Source organism: Chinchilla lanigera, unplaced genomic scaffold, assembly GCF_000276665.1.
Source record: "Chinchilla lanigera isolate Chin_1 unplaced genomic scaffold, ChiLan1.0 scaffold00019, whole genome shotgun sequence".
Taxonomy (NCBI): domain Eukaryota; kingdom Metazoa; phylum Chordata; class Mammalia; order Rodentia; family Chinchillidae; genus Chinchilla; species Chinchilla lanigera.
Window position 1 is genome coordinate 722,274 of NW_004955420.1, and position 22,290 is coordinate 744,563.

Below are 22,290 nucleotides of genomic sequence, written 5' to 3' on the forward strand. Positions count from 1 at the left end.
ACTGTAACTTCCTCTGTGGAGATGAATTTTTCTCTGGAGACCCCTTCATGTTGTAGCATGTGTCATGTTGCATATGTAAATAGTGGAGGATCTTTCTGTCAGATTATTACTTACTAAAATAATACTTGGAAACATCATGTAGTGATTTTGGGTCCCCACATCAAAACCTCACATTATGGGCACATTAATCTACTGGGATTGATGCCCCTGCTGAAGTTAGAGAAGACTTCTTGTAGAAGCTTCTAGGAGCTGATTTTAAAATCACTAATCTCCAATTCCATTGTTTTCCTCTCAAAATAATTGGAAGCCTGGGAATTCCTCTGAGCTGTTTTAAACATCATATGAATGGATTTCATCTGGAAGAGCAGACCAAAAATAAATTCCCTTTGTCTGCAAAATCAGTTGGAGAATTAGGGATCTTGCTCATTACTTTGAGCAGTATTTCTCTCTCTCTCTCTCTCTCTCTGAAGGGAGAAATATTTATTTAGCTAACAGTTTGTAGAAGTTTCAGTCCATAATTGGCTGGCTCCAAGGCAGTGTGGCACATGGAAGAGGGGCAACAGTTCATGGCAGCAGCAGATAGCAAAAGCAGAGAGAGAGAGAGAGAGAGAGAGACAGAGAGACAGAGAGACAGACAAACAGAGAAAAGAGCAGTACTTCTCAGTGCAGGAAGAATGCTATTGGTGTTTGGGGTGGAACATTTTCTTATTTTGTAGGATTGTCCAATATACTGCTGTGTATTTAACATTCCCTATCCTAGTTCACAAAAATCCAGTAGTTACCCCTTCTATGGCAATAAAAAATACCCCTTAGTGACACGGTGTTGCACCAGGTTGAGACTCATTATTTTGAGAAGCCAGGAGGTTAACATCCATATTTGAAGTAATTTTTTCTGGATTTACAGGTTTAGATTTAAGATTTTCTTAATCCTATACATATCAATTCTGCTGTTACCTCTAGTTTAGGTTTGGGTATCAGCAACTTGAGAGTTATTTATGACTAAGAAGGTCTGAAAATTCATCCCTTACCTTTGTACAAACATTACAGTTTACAAATAACTTTAATGTGATCTCATTGGTCTTTTTGTGATAGAAGAGGAAGATTCTCTTCTCCCTATTTTAAGATAAGGAAACTAAGTCCTGAAGACGTTTGTGGTGCTAGCTCATGGTTCACAGTCAGTACATTTCAAAGCTGAGACAAGTCTTCTGAATTCTAGACCATTTCCCTCCCCACAAAATGTATAGAAAACCAGAGAGACAGAAATTGAGTTATGCACTCTATAATTATCTCTGGTGTTGGTAGGATATGTGGCTAGTTTATCAAACTAGAAACTAGAGCTAAAGAAATTTATCTATCATCTATCTATCTATCTATCTATCTATCATCTATGTATCTATCTAATCTATCATCTGTATATGACTATTGTCAGCATTATCAGCTAACACTAAACGCACATTAGCAGATTTAGCACACAACAAAATCCACAGTGACAAAGATGAGTACTGTGGTATATTGTATTTGTGACTAATTTGGCAACATAGGTTTAATGAGAAGAAAATGAGTTTCACAACATGATTTTGAAAGTTTTAGTCTTGCTCTTCACCCAAGACCAACTCCAGGAACTGGTACTCTAGGAGATCTCTCTCTCTCTCTCTCTCTCTCTCTCTCTCTCTCTCTCTCTCTCTCTCTGCCTTAAACTCTTTTTAGATTACTAGATTATCTTTTTCTGCCACAAACTCTGTGTCAAAACCTTGCAGGAAGAAATCATCCGACTCCACTGAACAATGAAGATGTAGTGGAATGCTTTTTTCAGTCTTACAAAGTGCTGGATCCTGCACCAACATCCATGCATTTCTGGTGATTCAGGTATCCACACTTTCTAGGAAAAGGCAGCAGAGTGGTCTACATTGCATACAGCAGCCTGCAGAGCACCAATATTCAATGCTGAACCACTGGAATAATTGGCCAATGGCATCAACTGCAAGGACAAGGGCCATCTGACAGAAAAATGCACATCCTTATCTACATCATTACAATCACAGATCCAAGTTCTAGTCACCTTCTTCATTGCTCTTGAAACCATAAAAGGAAGGTAAAATAGGAATTCCACAGAGAAGGGACTTGTGTGTTATGTGGCCTGTAAATGACACACATCATTTGAGAGACTGCTGGATTTCATACAGGCAATGTAGCATGGGGGTTAAAAGCACAAAATTATTAACTATATGAATTTGGACAGATAATTTGACTACATTTGAATATAGATTTCTCATCTTTAAAATTGTGATAATAATCTTACATTGGTCATTATAAATGTAAATAAGTATGAGCTATCATTATGATTACTCTTGTCATTGTTACCAGGTGAAGTGTTAGTGTGAAATGTTAGAGCTTCCAATAAGTAACAATATAAAAGTAGTAACTTTGTTTTCTTTTTGGTTATGTAATCCCAGTGAGGCAGAGTATAGATTATTCAAGCTCCTGCTCATATTTCATAGAACCATAGAATGTTATAGCTTCTAGGACCTGGAACCCCACTTAATTCAAATATCCTGTTTTAGAGGTAAAGATGCAGAAGGTAAGAGAAGATAAATTCTTGCCCAAATTCTTGTTCCAAAGATTCTAGCGTTCTCTACTTTTTTTTCCTGGATCACAGTTCCTCCCATGAAATTCCTATCTGTTGATTTTTCTTGACCACCAGTGCTTCCACCTGAATGTGCAAAGGGAAATAATCTAAAATCTAAATACTTCCACTTTTTACTCATAGAAACTCTAGTAAAAATTTGGTTGAAGAAGATACACACAATGGCTGAAGAAATTTTCCTGACTAATGAAAAGATGATGTGGAAAAATGCACAAGAGTGGGAATGAGAGGACTTTTCAGTCTTCCCTCTGTCTGTCACTGACTCGTGTGATGTTCTTACTCTCAGTATCTTTGGTTGAAATGTGGAGTTGGCTTATGTGATCATTACAAAATATCAGCCTAATAATATAGATGTATTTTGTATACATATGATCTCTAGTGAACAATTAATGAAGACAAATTATAAAGGCATTTTGTCAGCAGAATGTTCAAACATCTGGGTGCAGTTGGTTTTTACTTACTGATTGTTTTAAAAACAAATTCAAAAAGTGAAGAGGCTACAGAAACCAGTTTGCTTAATTATCAGTCAGTTTATTGGGTTGGAATATTTTGCCTTGGGCAAATATGAATCATTAATTCTGAGAATTTGCTTTCACTTGCTAGAATAGAATGATCTGTTTTTTTTTTCATTTTTGTCAATAATCACAAGTTGGAACTTTGAAAAAAGGACAATATTTTGTGACCCATCAGACTTTCTTTAGCCCTCCAATTAATGTGCTTTCATCCTAATGTATACTTATTTTCTCAGTTTGGGAACAATGGCAATTCCTGCCACTAACACGAAAGCTGATCAAATACCCACTCAAGAAATGCCAAGTATCTCTTTAAAGTAAAAGTGGAGAAGGAGGCACAAAGCCCTGAAAGCTTTGAATTTGGAAGGCTGCCTCATTACAGTGAAATTCAAGACCCTGGGGCTGAGTTGTCTCCTGTTCTGAAGGAGACAGCAAGACATAATTCTCAGGAGCAGTCTCTTTTGGCCATCACTACTTATGCCCATGAGAGGCTAAGAGTGCGGTTGTCAGCAAAAGATTTAACGCTATATGTTTATCTACTGTTTGTTATCAGAAAGCACCAGGAGGAATATTCATTTCTTGAGAGTTGGCTAGGTGAGTATATGGCATGAACTGATCTGGAACAATGATCTGAATTCAATAAATATTTATTGAACACCCATGTGGCAGGCTGTCAGAGTTCCACATACACTTGACCACTGCATTTCTGTGCCAATAAAAGACAAGTTGCCATGACATTATTGATTAAATGGATGATTGTATGCTAAGGATGGGTGTCAAAGCTACATTGTCAATTTTCTTTGTTTCCTGGGGTGTAAATTAGAGAAATATTTAAACTACAAGCTGAGATAATTGAACTGTTTCAATCTCTGAGCCAGTGGCTTTTCCCTTTTTCCAAATTTCAGGCCCTTGTATGAAATAAACAAGTTCCAAATGAATACACCATGCCTCTCAACAAAAGATGTTTATTATTAAAGCTAGCTTGATCTACTAGAGACCAGAATCAACAGTCTCACTAGTTTTCCCTTCAGAATATATTGCCATATGTAACAAAGGCCCAAGAATGCCATACTTGACCAGCATCAGAATGAAGTTCATATCTCAGCTAATAAGGTACCACCCATGTCTTTGTGAAGACTTAAATTCTTAAGAATGAAAATGACTTACAGAGATCTTGGAACCAGGGAGAATCTCTGGTCATACTCAGATGCTTTGCCAATGAATATATACATACATGCATGCATTACACACATGATAGATAAAATGACTTGAGTTTTTAAGATGAATAACTACCAACTACAATAAATAACAATTAAAAATCATCTGATGCAGTAGATTATTTCTACAATGTCTTGGTATTGTGTTTGCCTCTATACTATAAGAGAAAAATATTTATGTGTCAAGTGCTGTGCCATTAAGTAAGCTATAACTGCATTTGAAAAGCATTCCTACTTGAGGCATAATAGCATGGTGCAAGATGTAGGAGTAGGCACCAAGCACAAGTTTTGGAACAAATGTTAACTAGGTGTGCAATTATTCATAACTCTAATGGATTTTACTTAGCAAACAGATGGCGTAAAGACTGTTTACTTAATGCCATAATTCCTAATGCAGCATTGATAATTCAGTTAAGTTAATAAATTTTCCTTTTATTTTGGGTTAATCAACACTTTAAATAAGATGTTTTATTTACATTAATTTATTAGATGGGTAGAAGCTCATTTCAATTAGTAATCAGTAGAAATTTTTCTTTTAAATTGCCCCTTTTGTTCACCCATACTGAGAAATATCCATAACAGGTTTTTTGTTCTTTCTGAATTCCTGCTATCATGAAAGGGTAATTATTGAAAATTAAAACTATTCATTAAAAGGTAAGAACCACTTCCACTCATTAAGACATTGTGATTTTTTGAGAAGGAATTGTTCAGGGTCAAATAACTGAAACCACAGATGATGCAGTGTTTTAATTAATAAAACCTAACTATCTAGAAATCTCAACAATCAAAAATTTTAATTCAATATTCCACTTTTCTTCTGGATATAGTGGTTTTTACCTATAATTCCAGCACTTAGCATGACCAAGAAAGGAGAACTGCAAGTTGAAGCCCAACCTGGACAATTTTGGGACTTAGTGAGAGCCTGTCTCAAAATTAAAAATAAAAATGGCTAGGGATGTAGCTCAGTGCAAAGGCTCTTGGTTCAATGGCCAGTACCACCCCCTTCAAGTTTCACTTTTTAGTGAAATAAATGAGAATAAAGGTAAAACACATTCATGTCAAAGATTAAAAACAATCAGAAAGACATTTGACTTAAACTACCTTATTTTTATTTAGATTATATGAAATGATCAATAATTGTAGGTTCCATCATGCCTTTTACAAAGTACTTCTTTGTGCCTAAACTCTGAGTCTCACAATAGCTCTTCAAGATAGGTATGGTAATTCTCCTCGGTATTTTACAGGTGAAGGAACAGAGCTCTAAGGACTTTACAGTGTCATTGTTGTAAGCTGTATACTTATTACTTACCACAATTCTCATATTATTTTTATATTATCATACTGTGCTTACTGAGACATGATACAATACATGGGTGCACACATATATGGATGCACACACACTGGTGCACACACACATACATTACTGTGTGATATATGAACTTGAATTCTGGGTAGGAACTTTCAGATCATTTCCAAGTTGGAATTCAGGAAACTAGCAAACCCCATTCAGGAACCATTGTACTGCATGGTATGATGGAATCCATAGAGAATGAGCCCAGAGGCTGCCAGCTTATTGAGCAAGACATGTGCTCTTCCTGCTATCTAAATCGGTGTGGACATATTTAGTTGCTGGAGAAGTACTAGTTACAAGTGGCCTTTTCTCCTTTCTTGGAAGAAGCTTCAAAGCAAAGTCTCAGGTCCTTAAATTCTTCTCAACACTTAGTTCTTGATTGATGTAAGAATATTTTTAGCACATCAAACAGAACTTTCCGTGATTATGGAAATATGTCTGAACCAACCAATAAGTAGCTATTAGCTACATATGGCTATTGAGCACTTAAAGTATAGTTAGTATGACTGAGGTAATGAATTTTTAAAGTCTTAGCTAATGTAAATTTTTAAATTTTCAGCTAATTTGAATTTAAATAGCTATATATGACTAGTGGTTATCATACTGGACAGAGTAGTTCTAGAAAGTTTAAGATTCTGGTGTATAGGACCCAGCGCACCCAGCAGTAGTATATTTGCAGATCACCTAGTGAGGATACAATGGAAGTTATGTAATTAATTATGAGTTATAATTTAATTGGTTCCAAAGGGGGATTGAAGTAGAGTTCTGGTATTAGCAATAAGAAGGCATATGGGAATTTTTAAAGAAGGGATAACAAATGCAAAGAATATGTTGTGGTAAATACTGAGACAAAGAGCTGGACAGTGCAATTTGGATTTTTAAAGCTTCTATATTGGAGCAGTACAGAACTATCAATTAAGTATAAAATATCATCTTTGCCAACACAATTACTAGGGAAACATAAATCCAATTAATGAAGATGAAATTTTACTGTGGGCTGGAAAGAAAAACAAGAAGAAACGCATAGTACATCAGGTTCTGCTGTATGTTAGAGTGACCTGTGTCTCTAGAACCATCTCTAATGAAGTTATCAACTTGAAAGAATCAGGGAGATTCCATGAATTGAAGGAATAGAGGACTTAGTACAGTGCCTAATGTTGGTAAGCATTTTATAGATATTAGCACATAGAATGATCTTTACTTCTCGTTACATATTTTTAGTCACTATGAGTGTATGGGAAGCTACTTAATCAATTTTGGGGAAGTTATTGTTTAGGAATAACTCATAGAAAAGGAAAAATAGACAACATAGGGTAAGATGAGACATGCCACAATACTGTCCTTATTTGTGAATTTCTGTCATAGAGAAATTTATTGAGGAAGATCAGTCATATCTATCAGGTATGTTGAGTCAGGCAACACTAGCATGATGGAATCAGAGACACAAGAGAAGGAAGAAAAATTGGCAAAGAGAACTGTTTGTGTTTGCCAGATATTACAAACATAGATCAGTGATCCTGACATTCTTGTCAAAGATAATGACAGAAGGCCACCCAGAAGAATATTTCAGGCACAGTGGAGTAGTGGTAAGGGCACTGGCTCTAGGAGTTAAGTTAGCTGGGTTTAGATACTGCCTTTTCACTCATGGGACTGAGGCCAGTGATCATTTTTGGGTTTCCAAGTTCTTTCAGTAACATAATGGAGCTGAGTGGAACTTTAATGTTATTCTAGCTGAAAACTCAATAATACAATTCTAGATAGGAAAGAACATGTAGACTCTGGCCTTCCAGACTACCTAAAGCCTTTCTGTTCTTTCAGGAAAGCATGTTGGTTTAGTCCCCTAACTTGTTTCTGTAATCCCAGAGCTCAATTGTAGGAATGGTGGTATTGCAAGTAAAATGCCTCAAAATAGTTAGGAGGGTGGCAGTGAATGATGGTGGGTGAACAGATTAAAGAGGAAAGGGTTGGAAGAGAGAGCAGTTTCTGACAGAAAGAAAGAGTTTCCTTTGTTATTTTTTTATTATATTCTCCTATAAGCTATTTAAAGATAAATACCAAAATGAGGGCATGAAAATGGCTTAGACTTTGGAGGAAAGCAGACTTGAATTAGAATTCAGTCTTTGGATTCAAGATTCCTAATTTCCTTAGATGTGTGATACATATATATGTGATATTGTGAAGTTTAAATGAGATAATAATTCCTAACAGAGTACATGTTCCATAAGTATGCTCTTAACCTGGTCTGCCCAAATTGGCTTACACTCTTTCCCATTTTACATATTAAAGACTGGTTAAAAAGACGAACACACATGGCTGCTTAAAAATCTGTGTCTAGAGGATGTGAACAACGTGTGGTGAGGAGAGAAGGATGAAGAGGCAAGGGAAAAAAGCCATAACCTGTAACAGAAAATCCTGCTTAATGAAGCACTTTTTTTTTTTTTTTTTTTTTTTTTTTTTTTTTTTTTTTTTTTTGGTTTTTCTCCGGTACCGGGAACCGAACTCACGACCTTCCAAAACAGCATCCTTAACTGCGTTTACAACACTTTACCGATAGGCAGACTCACACACAGGCAGAAGAAAAAGAATGAGACACCACCCAAAGTTAGCAAGCTAGATCCTCCTTGCTTTTGCACCCGGAAGGGCCTGGAACCTCCAAAGTAGAGTACAGGGGAAGGCAGAAAACCGAAAAGCAGAGAACCTTTGACCTTTTTATAGTTAATCACTAGCCTATCTTTCCGTGACTGTAGTAGTTTCTCTTTGCAGAAAATGCTGGCGTTGTTATGCCATCAATTCTGCAGAGGTATCAGCAACTAGCCAACAACTTTCAGCACCACGGACAGCACCAGAACCTCGGCTCCGCGTAGACTCCCTGGTTCTCTCTTGGACTCCAGCTCCCCAGGGGGTCAGGCCATCCAGTGGCCCTTGGCCAACTCCAGTCAGAGACTGCCCTCGCCACTTTGGAGAGAAGTTATTCCCCATAGCTGGTTCAAGAACTCAATGAACCGAGCTTCGCACAGGTAGGGGGATAAGGAGTGCCAAGACCAGGCAAAACCCCTGCTGTTTCGGCTTCTATTTCACTCTTCAATCGCAATATAAAACGCACACGGAGGAGTGTGAGTCAGAAAAGAGAAGGAGGTTCGGGGCTAGGCTGCGCTACTCCAGCCTTCCGTATTCGTGGGCAACTGATGTGCCTTGGGGTGAGGGGCGAGAGGACAACCTGGAGGGGTGAAGCCTTGCGGGAGAAAGTCCTCGCCCCAGGTTGCCCGCTCTGGGCAGGAAGCTTCCCGGGCACTTCTCCCGTCACGTCCCCCTCGCCGCCCCCGGCTTGTCACGGGTCTCCGGGGACAGATGCCCTCGCGGCTCCCCAGCCTAGTCCGGGCGCCGGGCTCAGCAGGAGTCAGTCCCTGTGAAGAGTTTGCTCTCAGGTAAAGGAGCAGACGTTGCAACCCCTTCTTCTCGGGCTGCTGCAGGAAAAGCGTCTCTTCCTTTCCATAGTCTCTGTCCGGGCCGGGAACCGAGCGGGCCGAGCCGGCTGCGCGCCCAGGCAGGGAGGAAAGGACGGGCCCAGCCTCTGCCAAGACCCAGGAGGCCCAGACGCTGCCCAGCTCGCCCTTTTCCGGCTGCCCCGCTGTCCCAACTGCACTTGCCCCCGCCGTTCCGGGCAGCTTCCGTGGGTTGAGCCCCGCGTTCCCGGACCGCGGGCGCTAACCCTGCCCGCTTCACCGCCAACCGCCAACCTCCTCACCCCAGCTCCATCCCTCTTCCAGGGAACCCCTTCCCGGAGGGCGCCCTCAGCCGCTGCGCCATGTTCCCTCCCCCCCTCTCCCGGTGGCTCCAGCTCCCGGGTTCATCCCAGTCTCTGCGATCCAGCTGAGGCGCGGGGGTCACGGAGGGGGAACAGACTGTGATGAAGGGGCCGTCACTCACCAGAGCGCTGGAGCAGATGCACTGGTTGCCGGTGCTAGTGGCTGGCGTCCCCTCTCAGAGCAGGGCTGTCTCTCTAGCTGTGATGGGGGGCTGGGGGGTGACGGCGAGGGAAAGCAGGAGGCAGCCGCTTCTGCTGAACAGCTCCTCAATTATTCAGATCGACCCCCCAGCCCCTCCCCGCGCCTGCCAGTCCTCCCTCCGGCCCGCCTGTCTCCGCCTTCTTGGAGTCACGTGACTAGTCCAACCCCCTTACGTTACCAAGTCCAAGCCTTGCACCAGGTCGCTCTTTCCTACTCCACCGTCTGCCACGCGTAGCTGGCTGGCCTCCCGAGCTTCCAGTCCGGCCTCCAGTACCCCGGGAGTGTGCAGAGCCCAAGGGGCCAGGAATGAAGGCAGTTCTGGCCCTGGGAAGCAGGGCCAAGCAGGACTCCGCAGTCGGTGTGTTAGGAAAGCATCTGTCAGCAGCTCCATCTCTACTGGACTTAGCTACCAAGGCCTGTTTCCTGCCCTCTGGAAACTTTCCTCTCCTCTGCCCTGTAACTGCTCTTCCTCTTCTTCCACCCACCTAGGCACTAAGGCAAAGAAAGAATGGTTAGGTTGATTTCTTCTCTACTCCCAAAGAAGACAAGATCAAAAGCTCAAGTAGGCCAAGTTTATTCTGGGGTTCATATGATCTACTGTGCATAAAGTAGGGGTTTGGGGTTTGGAGACCCACCAGCAATTCCAGTCTGAATGATCTCGCTTCTCTCATCTGTGAAATAACCACCTCACAGGACTGTGATGAGAATTAGAAATCATCACGCTTTTGAAATTGCTGAGCCTAGTTCTAGACGCATATTTGGAGATTAGTAAATGAGCGTTCTTCTTCCCTTGCTTCTGTTAAAATAAATATCAGAGAACAAAAAGAATCTGCTGTATCATTAGAATGAAGACATCTTTTTTAAACATGGAAGGAGTTTTCTGTGAGGTCAGGGTAGATGAATATCCAGTCTAAACAGGAGAAGAGAGACATAGGCTTATATTTTACATTGGTTCTTTATGGTGAATGTCATAGAGGCATACTGTGTCTCAAAACGATATGGTCTAGATAGGACCCATTCAAGCACAATTGGCCTCATCAGTGAGTGGATTATTTAACATGCACTGAATCTACTGATTTGGATGGAAGTCATCTACATGAACTCTTGCGCCTTTGCCCAAGTCCTCAAAATATATGGGACTAATGAAATATAACTCTCTGCTTTTAGAGACAATTTCAATGAACTTGCATTTGGGAAGAATACTAGCTGACTGACAGCCCCTCTTTAAAGTGGAGCAGTACAAATCTAGCTCTAGGTCATGGGTCTTCCCTGGAATCCATGGGTCTTGGGATTTTTCCTCAGAAAGGTGACAAATCATGGGCTGGACAATCTTGTTAAGCCCATCTAAGACATCTTGCTAGCTCGAGCTCATTAGTGCCTTGAACCAGCATCCAGGCCTGAAATCTTGAGACATTTCCATAATGTAAACTTCTTAGTAGTTCTGTAGAGCATGTCAGCTCTCCTGGGGTCCTTAAAAAGTTGTGAAACAATGCAGAAAAAAGGTATAGTTAAAGAAACAAAAATTTAGTATGTTAATGAAGGCTCTGCCAGTTACTTTTGTAATATTTGGCAAATCATTTAAACAGTCTTATCTTTAAAAATGGAAAAATAGCCAGGCATAGTGGTGCACGTCTATAATCCCAATGCTTGGGATGCTGAGGCAGGAGGATTCTTGCGAGTTCAAGACCAGCCTGAGCTACAAAGTGAGCTCAAGACCAGTGTGAACTGCATAGAGAGACCCTGTCTCAAAAAAAAAAAAAAAAAAAAAGGAAAAATAATGCCTATCTTCCTTCTATATAAGATAACTGAGATGCTCACATGGGATAATGCATGAGAAGCTACTATAAAAGGTAATAAGAAAACAAATACAAGGTATTAATTTTATGGACTATGGAAAACCTCAAGTCTATTCTAGTTCAGATGCATTATGGGGGTGAGGAGATGGGAAGATGGGGTTTGTTCCAAAATAACCAGCCACTATGAAGTCAGTGTGTCTCTGTGAGTTTGCAAATGCATAATACCTGGAAGTCAAGGGCTGCAGCACTTTAAAATAGTTTCATCAGAAATTTCTCTAGGACTCTGATTAATTTTTTCAAATGAGTTTTAAATGCCCAAGTCAATTTTATCCAGCAAAAGGCAGAAAAAGGAGCTTACAGGGCAGATCTTGCATAGATTGCTACACAATGTTACACCTTAACAAGATTTCTTGATAAGATTTCTCTTTGGTCCTTTCTTACTTAGCTCTTATCTTTTGCCTGCTGACAGTTGACTTTATCACAATCCACTGAAGACACTTTCTCGCTATAGGTAGCATATTAATGAACAAATAAATAGAAATGCAGTGAACAAAAATATAGTCAACCATTAAAGACACATACAGCTGCAACAATTGGCACATACTTCAATTCCAAAGTTAAATAATGATATTATAGAATGATGGCTAATTAGCTCTTGAAAGGTACATGATAATTTTCTTTATCCAGCAAGTGGAATATGAAAAGTATTGAGTGATTTAGTCAACATGTTTTATTTAGATACACCCATGAACAATGCAGAAGCCACTGTAAAAGATAATAAGCTTGCAGTCTAGGGGAGGGAGTCAGACCATAAACAAGTAAACAAAGCAATGAGATAAGAACAATAGAAAGTGAAACAGCAATATGATAAGAAGTAAAAGGACATGCCCTTAGTTAAGCGATGGGCACTAGACACAAAACTATCACTCTACAATGAGGGGCAGAGTGCTTTTACTCAGAGCCTTTGGCAAAACTGTTCACTATGAGGGAAATCGCTAAAATCTCTCATGGTTAGTCTCCTTGGGTGGATGGTGATTAGGCCCTTAGGGGATTGGCCAGGTGCCTTAATAGCAATTGCCCATTTCTATCTAATTATTTACAATGATGACTACCTGATGCTTTCTTCCAGAAGGACTCCAAGCTCATGAGTGCCTTTGACTCTTGCCTCTGAGCAGATTCAAAAGCTGAGAATTGAAGACACTGCCTGGCCAGAGAGTTGACCTGGAGCCCTACAAACCCTCCATACTACTTTTAGGCCACAGGAGAACAAAAAGGAAGGGATATAGCCAGAACTTAGCATAACATAGGCACACATTACAGATATATTAAACAAATACCCTGCTGTAGGACTCTACTAATTTACTGGAAGTTTAATATTCTCCCTGAGTAAATTCTTTTTTGGATATCTAAATTCTAAGAGGAAGAAGGAGTTGCTGACTCAAGCATGCCCATTTCATCCCTCAGTTCACAAGCAGATATGGCACTCTTCCATGCCTGCCCCATGCAGAGTGCATAAAGTTGCTTAATGAGCAATGCTGCATGAGAAGTTAGAAGTCAGGAATGTCGGACCACTGGTGTTACCTGACATGACAGAAAATATTAAAACAAATATTTCTTCCCATTTATTATGTGTTTTCTTTAAACACATTAACTTTTCTAAATTAATTTGTTCTATAGAGGTTTCTATCACAGCTTAGAGAGAAAACAGGCATCACTTCCCATAAATACAAGGCAACCATTTAAATACAATGAGATAAAACTGTGCTGTTATAATCAGGATAAATACTTTTGTCTTCCCAAGAACCTGAAGTTTGCTTTTTCGTTGTTAAAAGGGAAATTAGCAGCTATTAATGAGGTGTTAAAGACAGTGACATCAAACTGAGACTTTATTTATAAAGTAGTCAGAAAGATTGAAAGGCAAACAGAAAAGGACCAACTTCTCACTCTTTAATTATAGGTCATTAACTGTCAAGTGTAACTACCATCTAAATCAATATTTCTCTAGTTTTACATAGGAATCATCTGGAGGATCTTGTTAAAAATGCAGAAATGGATTCAGTAGGTCTGGAGTGAGGTCCAAGGACTTACATTTCTCACAATATCTCAGTGATGCTGGGGCCACTGGTTCTTGGACTACTCTTACTAGCAAAGATTTAACGTTCCTGTGAAGGTACATGTCTGACATTGGGGGAAATTCTACGTCTTATTTTAATTTGCTTATTTGGATAAAACAACAATAATAACAACAAGGATGAGAAGAAAATTCCTTTTTACAAGGACTGTAGTACGAAAGTCAAGATTTGGGATGCCATACTCTATAGGTTACTAAGTGGTAACAAACATATCTAAACTCTATGTTGCTTGAAAAAACAGACATTTCACATAAATGTATCTAATGGGGAGGTCTACAATCTAAAATGATGATTTTATAATGCTGTGTCTAACACAGCATTTCAGAGGTACCATGGTGACCAGGCCAGAGGACCTTGTACTAGAAAGTAAATGCTCTGTACTGGAAGTGATGCTTATCACTGCTGACCATTGTTGGCCAGGAACTACTCATAGGACCCCACTCAAGCACACTCACAAGGAGAAAGAAGAATAATACTTCTTTCTGCGTGGAAAGAGAATAGAGTCAGAGATAGTGAATAGTAAAATGTCCTATCATATAAATAGCTTCTCTACCATTATCCATCCTTGATTCTATCTTCTTGATCTTATCCCTCTTCTTATAATCTCCTCTTGCCAAGTTCTGTAGACCAGTGAGGTTGTCTCTTGTCTTAATTATTTTTCTCCTTTCTGAGACAAAATACTTCACAGCCAAAGATGAAAGGGGAAGATTTATTTAGCTCACAGTTTGTAGAGGTTTCAGTCCGTAATCAACTGGCTCCAATGGAGGGTGGCTTGACAGAGGGGCACTGCAGAGGAGAAACAGCTCATGGCAGGCAGGAGACAGCAAAAGCAAGCAAGCAAGGGATCTTAACAACAACTTTCTGCTCCTTTTATATTGTATCCAGGCTACTGGGATTTGGGTGGTACAAAAGCAGTCAGTGGACTGACTTAGCAATCACACATGCTTAATCCCAGCATCACATACTCTAGATCCAGCCACCTCTGAAAAAGTCCCACCTATGACTTTATGAGGTGCTGGGGGCACATCTAGACACAAGCCATAACGCCACCAGTCTGCTTTTCCCCTCGGTTTCTCTTGTCACACACAGGGGGAACGCAGTGTAATGCCAAAGGAAACACAGGACCACAGGAAACTTTGATGAAAGCATGGCCTTCAAAAGAGAGAAATGTGATCAAGATGACTGGGAGGAAGAAAAGAGAAAAAGGAAGGAAGGGAAAGGAAGGGGAACTGTCTTTCTTCAGTGCTTATTAAGTGTTGGGGCCTATATTACGACATTTAAATAATTTTGTCCTCAGAATATTCTTTTCAGGTTTTTAGAATACTGCTTTACATACAAAGACACAGAGTCTCAGAAGGATTATCCAACTTGTCAAGGTCAACATAGAAGGTAAACCAGGATCAATGCCAGATTGTAAGTCTAGTCTCTCTGAGGAAGGCTGAGAAAGTCTCTCTCGCAGAGCCACATGGTCTTGATGAGTGGCCTACTTATTCGCACCAACACTGGAATTCCTGAGACTTGGTTTTGCCATATGAGGCATGTGAAGCCAAACAGCTGAAACATCCTGATCTCACAGTGGCTCCTGCATGGGCTGCTATTATCTTCCAAGGAAACCATGCTTCTCCTGAAGCCACTGAGTGGAGATGTATTTCTGAGTCCCCATCACCCCAAAACCTAATCTTCTTTTTCATTCTTTTTTGTCACTTGAAAATATATCTCTGTATACAATACTACATAATGCTGTAAGAGCAATAGGTGAAATAAATAGTCTTAGGGTATGATAGAACATAATTTCTGAGTCCATAGGAAAAATTTATAATAAACATAATTTATAATAAAGATCAATAGTAAAATTTATAATAAACAATTTGCAAAATATTAAGGAGCATTATTCACAGTCTAGAAAGGGGCAAATGCTTGGAAGTTTACCTTGTTCTGGGTTGTGGAGGATGTGATAAGCAAGGTTAGTAAGTGTTGGGTGAATCTTCCTCAGAAGCCTGGGAGTGAAAGGTCTAGAACTGCCCCATGTGCTTCTAAGGTCCTCAAGTACATATTAGCGATGTATTTGATGACTTTTTTTCCGGGACTTAGTATTCTAATTTGTGAAAAGGGATAATAATGCCTTACTTCAGAAATGTGGTGGAAATCGGGATAATATCCATAAAGTGCCTACTATATACTGCTGCTCAATACTGATGACCGTTCTTAGTGTTATTAATAATAGGAGGGATACAAAGGGGATTAATAAGGCTCAGCCTCTATCTACTTCCGTGAACTCTGCCATGGCAGTTTCCTGTTCTGAGCCTCCATTTGTTCTTCAGAAAAATTAAGGAATGAGGACAGTTTCTTAGGAGCTCTTCCTTAGGTTCAAGTCTCTGGCTCAGGAGCTGTGTGACCTTCCTACGGCGGGCTAGGGAATAGCTGAACCCAGTGTAGTAATGAGAAGGATAACAGCCCGTGCTGAATGGAGAGATCACTGGGCCCACAGGCAGTTACTGAGCCTCAGGCAGTATCAGACTTCATTTTCCTGCCATTGTTATCAGCCATGGATACACTACAATCATAGGCAATGAGGAATGACCATAGGGAAAGGGACAATTTTTAAAGCCACTTTTGCCTGTAAGAAAGGTCATGTTGAGAAGGCAGCAGCCTCAGCATAAGGTTTGAATACAAAACAAAAATGTCAATAAGCGTAGAAGCGAACTGGAAGGAGAGAAATGACACTCTACAGGGATTGTTAGCTTGCTCAGTCTCATCAGTCCATGACATTGCCACCAAATGGACAATGGAATATATTGGTAGTGAGCCAATTATGGCCACAGCAGATTCCCTTCATGAGATGGACAGGCGAATCACTGTCCTCTCAATAAGCATCTGTCACAGAAAACAGTGATTACCTTATTGTTAGCCTTTTAAAGATATGTATTCACCTGCTGTGTATAAGCTTTCTCCTGTTTAATTCAATGACTTTTAGAAAATGAGAGCATTTCATTCCATTTACTCATTTCTTAAAGCTCTTAAGAAGGCCAAAATCTATGTAAAGTGTTCCAGCACATTAGATGAAAGTGATGAGACAATTTAGAAAAGGGTATGAAATTCCAATCTTTATCTCTTCCAGGTCCCAGCTCTGGAAGGCTTAAGTCATGCACCAAGATGTCTGTTTCCAGAATCCCCAGGGAGAGAGAGTTTACAGCCTGCTGCTGCATTCCCCTCCCTCCATAAGATGTAGTATTTAGTCATCCTGTCCCGAAGTTTGCTGCATCTCACTGGGTCAGGTACCAGGAGTACCTTAAAGATGACTGAAGGCACGAACCAGAGTGTTCTGCTGGGAAATTCACTCACTCAGTGTGACTCTGTTCAGTCCCTCTGGGTGCTGGTCTTTAGCTCTGTAGCTGGTCCTCAGCTTGGACTGGGGCATCTTCCCTATGTGGCTTGAGGCTGCTTCTAGCAAACTTCCAGATCTGGAAACTCGGCTTGGCCTCTGGGATCAAGTCCTGAGCCAGACACCAGATCATGCTTTTTAGGTCTGACCTGGAGGGTCTCACTTTTAATTATTCTTGTAAAGGAGACATACTGAATTTTTTTTTCATGTTTTGATCTATCTTTATATATCAGTGTTCAGAAAAGGCTTGATCTTATTAAAACAGTGATCAAATTGGAGGGCCCCTTTTTCATGGATGGATCAGTTCTAAGAAATAAGGATGGCTCTCTTTACCTTTATCTTCTTCTGATAAGCAATTGCAATGCTTGCTTCATCCACGAGGTCTGTTTCCAGTCTCGTGCTTCTCCACATATAGTCTGGGAGTTCTACCTTCTGATACAACGATGTGATGATGAAGTTGGGGATGACAACACAGTGCGCTCTCTCCACCCCTAGCCCCCTTACCCAAGCTGAATCAGCTGCTGTTCTAGGATTTGTCTAGGAAGTACTTGTACCAATTAACATATCATCAGAAGTACTTTAAGCTATAATGGGAAATGAGGCAAATTTAATCCCATCTCACAATAGCTTAAAGACTATAATTGTTTTGTCCAGAACAGATGCTGACAACAGCTGGTTTAACAAACAAGTGCCCATCTCCTTTAAATTCTGTAAGTAGCTTTAACATCTCTGATTCTTTACTAAATGAATTCTGCATAAAACTTGGGCTATCTCATTCATGCTAATGTGTGTGGCTGGTTAGGAATCATCATAAAGCAAGAGAAAAGCGGTCAGTGTGAAAGAGAGCAACAGTAGAACGTTGGCCCTCCTCAGAAAGATGATATGTCCTCTAGCTTTGAGAGGGTATTTTGTCTAGTTAGAGGAGCAGCAATGAATATTCCAAGAATTATGCCTTTTTCTCATATCTCATGAGTGAATTCAAGTTCATGTCAAGTTCAAGTTCATATCATGTTTATGTGCGGGTCAGTTGGAGGAATGGAGGCAAAATAACCTTCAGTGACGTGAGGTATGGGAATGATTGCTGTGGTCCAAGGTTTCCCCTAATGTGATGAAGACTTCTGAAGGAGCAGATATGTACCTGAACAAACTGGAGAAAATGGAAACAGAAATTATTATTTTTTTATGTATGTGGTTTCAGTTTGATGAAGAAGGCCAGAAGACCTTTTCCTTTACATTTTTGTCAGGTAAAATATACATAAAGTTGACCCTTTGCATCACTATCCGTCCAGTGGCATTAAGTATATTTACATTGTTGTACAACCATCATTACTAATCATCTTCAGAACTTCATCCCAAATTGAACCTCTGCATCCATTAAATAACGACTTTGTATTTTCTCCACCCATTGGAACTAATGTTTTATTTTCTTTATTTAAGAACTTGACTACTTTAAGTAACTCATAAATGTAATCATCCTGTTTTCGTCCTTTGTGAGTAGCTTATTCCACCTGTCATAATGTTTTAAGGTTCATGCATGTTGTAACATGTGTCAGAGTAGCCTTCTTTTTAAGGCAGACTAATATCTTAATATTCATATATTCCCTGTTTTGCTTATTCATTTATTATTCAATAGTGTATATTTAGGTTGTTTCCACCTTTTGGCTATTGTCAATAATACTTACTAGAATATTAGTGTACAAATATGTATTTGCTTTCCATTTTTTAGGCATATATGTAGAATGGGTATATCATAGTAATTATATGGCTAATATTTTGGGAAGCTATGATGCTGTTTTCTATAATGGTTGCAGCATTTTTTATTCCCACTGGTAATGCTTAAGAATTTCAATTTCTCTGCATTTTAATTTAATAATATGATATTTGTTTTTTCACTGTTATTTGCAATTAAAAAATAAGAGTCATTCAAACAAGTATAAACCCAAAGGACTTTTAGAAATAAAATGATAATGGCTAACATTTATGAGGTTCTGAGTAGGTGGCAGATGCTATTTAGGTCATAGATTGCTTTCAGTTGTATGTTAATTTAGCTAACATGAACTCTGAGTGCTCACAGTAAAAACAGGATCCGATGCACTTGTATGAGTTATTAGAAGAGAATTTCTGAACAGCTTCCCAGTGGAAAATTTGTTCAATAAGTATCAAACAAGTACAAATATTTCTGGAAAGCCTATGTGATGATGTTGAGGTTGGGCCTTTGAGGGAAAAGAAAGTAGGGGAGGAATAGAATTAGCTAAAACTCCAAATTGCTGATTATAATTGAGAAATTATACTGTGGTGTGTGCCCTAAGATGGTGTGTATGAATGGAAATTATGTAAAACTCTAAGGGGCAGCTGGTGTGCAGTAGTTTGCCAGTCTCGTTATGCTCCCTAATTGAGTGGGTAGTACAATGTGGCTGTTACCTGGCCTCTTTGGTCCTCATGAGTGGACTTCCAAATAGAAGGCACATGTAGGTGAAGATCCATGGACTTCAGGTACTGCTGGATCCAGGTGCTAAAAGAACACAATTAAATGTCTGGTTTTTTTCTGAGTTATCTTCATTTTCATTAAAATCATCCACCACTGGCCTAGGTTCACTTACAAACAAATAAACAAACAAACAAACCTCAGACTAACAAACCTGGTGGCAGGACAGTACATTTTCTCCCAACAGTTATAGCACAAATTCTTGAGCTGACTCTCACTGTATTGACTGGCATAATTTTCTGATTCCTTAACCAATCACTAGGTTCATAGAGATGGAATATAATGACTGGCTGATTTATACCCTGTGCTTTCAATAGTTCTGAGAGGTGGGGTTGGTGCCACATAAATCACATAGATTAGGAGTTGGGTTGGGACACTGTCACTAGAAGAAAAAGAGAGATTCAGGCATGTGAAAAAATGGAACATATTCTAAACTTCACTGAATGTAGCATCCTTCGCCTTGAGATTACTGTGCAGAAGAATGTAATACAGGTGCTCAAACTTCAAAATCATTTCATAGAATAACCTTGGTCTTGTGCTTAGATTCTTATTTGACTTTTTAAAAATTTATTTGTAAATAAGAGTGAAAAATGCATTGCCTGATTTTTTACACTCCTAGGAACTGCCATATTAACAAAAATAGAGAATAAATATCTGCCTAATAGACCATTTTACATCTGTCAATACTTTATACTTTATCAAGTTTTCTCCCTCGTACCATTAGATTACCTTTTAATGCCACCATCTGAAATAAATTATACGATGATTGTCGGAACCTGAGATTAGTCGTCTTATCATTAGTGTCAAAGTATCTTACCTGATTCCTAGCTCCCCTTAGCTCAAAAGCTAGATTCAAAAACTCTTAATAAGGACATTAAATGTGATAATTAACTTTGCCTTGGTAGAAATGTATTATTTCCGTACCATAAGGAGCTAAGGAGCTAGTGGAGAAAAGGGCTGCTTGAAAGAATGAGACTAGAAAGTTGTTCTGAGCTGTCAACCTGAAATGACAGAAGGAGATAGACAAGACATGAATGTTTTTATATGCAAGAGCAGTGGGATAGGATATCTGAGTTGGAGCTACCACTGAGCAATGGGAAACTGACTTTCACCCCCAAACTTATAAATGTATGCTTGCATGCATCAGTGAAGTTAAATTTGCTTGCAAGTGAAAGAAAACTCACTACACTGGCTTAAAAGTACAGGAGATTAACTGGGGTACTACATCTGCCTTACATCCTATTTAAATAAAGATATATATATATATAAGATTATATATATATATATTTGTTTATTTAAAAGAGCTACTTTTCATGGTGTCAGAATGGTCATCAGAAAGAGCTCCTTTTCGTGGTGTCAGAATGGTTACACTGGATTCAGGCTTCCCATCTGTATCATATACCACCCAGAAGGAAAGAGTATATTTTTCTCTCTCATGAGCCCCCAGCAAGCATTTTCTCCAGACTCATTGGCCTGGATTTGGTCATATCCCTTTTCCTGATCAAAAGCTCTGACCAGATGTTTGGATTGTGCTAAATAATGGTGTACTCCTGAATTCAGGCTTGGGATTTGTTTCCCCTCAAATTACGGGGACTAAGTCAAATGGGTGGTTATCAAGGAATGGGAACTGGATATGGATAAGGCAACTTCAAACAGACTCATTTCAGTAGGCTTCTTTTAGTGCATCCTTCTATTTCTCTCATATTATGCATATTATAAAATAATAAGTATTATTATTTGCTCTTCTTCTTCACAGAACTTCAGATAGACTTGGGCTGTCTATAGGAGAAGTCTGGGGATAACAGAAAGAGCACTGGATTTGGAATTCCATACTTCAAGTATGACTGCGCCATCTATGTGACCTTGAAGTGGTCTCATATCTCAGATCTGGAACTCAGTCTCTATTTGAATGAAACAGGATAGCATTTACCCTGCATACCTCACAAAATTGTTAGAATAAAAAAATAATAACTTTAGCAGCATTTTCTAGTTTACAATTCAAATAAATTTGCTACTATCATTTTCTCACATCTGGCATCATTTAATGAGGAATAAAGATTTCAGAATAATCACCTAGAGCAACAGATTTTCTTTGGAAAAGGTGCCATCCAAAATCTCCAATTGCAGAAAAAAAGCAGCACCGGTAGGTTTTAGAGATATGGGGTCAAGCAAGGAAACAATGACTTTAGAAGAACTGGAGAAGGACCAGATGGATGCCTCTATGATTGGAGGACTTATTTTTAGAAAAATTTTCAGTATCCCAGGACAATGTCATGTGGAGAGAAATTATGCTCTGCAGTATGAATATTGTGCTGGCCATTCCCTTTATAACATTCGGAGGTAAAAACATGGATTTTGGAGTAGGCAGTCACTAACTTGCCGTGTACTTTGAGGTAATTGTTAACTCCTTTGATCTTAAGTTTTCTCATATGACACAGGAATAATAACCCTGATCTAACAGTACTTGGGGGCTGGTTATATAATCTGGTGTCTATACAGTGCCAAATGGTGCCTGACACACAATATCTGCTTACAAAGTGGTAACTTCACAAGCTGCCTGCCGTAACTCTGCAATTTATAAGTGGCTAAATAATGGAAGAACCTTATCTTGGAAACTTTCTTCTCTAAGCCTCAGACATTCATAAATATCTTGAATAGAATTTGTTATATTCTTAATCCTAAGGAAGACAATTTACAGTTGACAGTAAGATATTTAAAATCAAACAGTGATTTCTGGATCTCTTAAAGTGTCCTTGTTTGTTTG

General features: G+C 39.4%; 1 protein-coding gene across 1 annotated transcript in view; it reads right to left on the minus strand.

The window, feature by feature from the left end:
- The window catches only part of Slc7a14 (solute carrier family 7, member 14), a 107,180-nt gene extending 97,345 nt beyond the window's left edge, over window positions 1-9,835 (minus strand). The window contains exon 1 of the mRNA XM_005382983.2: window positions 9,652-9,835. The gene's annotated coding sequence lies outside the window, so the exon portion shown is untranslated. The remainder of the gene's footprint in view (window positions 1-9,651) is intronic.
- Between the last annotated feature and the right edge of the window lie 12,455 nt (window positions 9,836-22,290).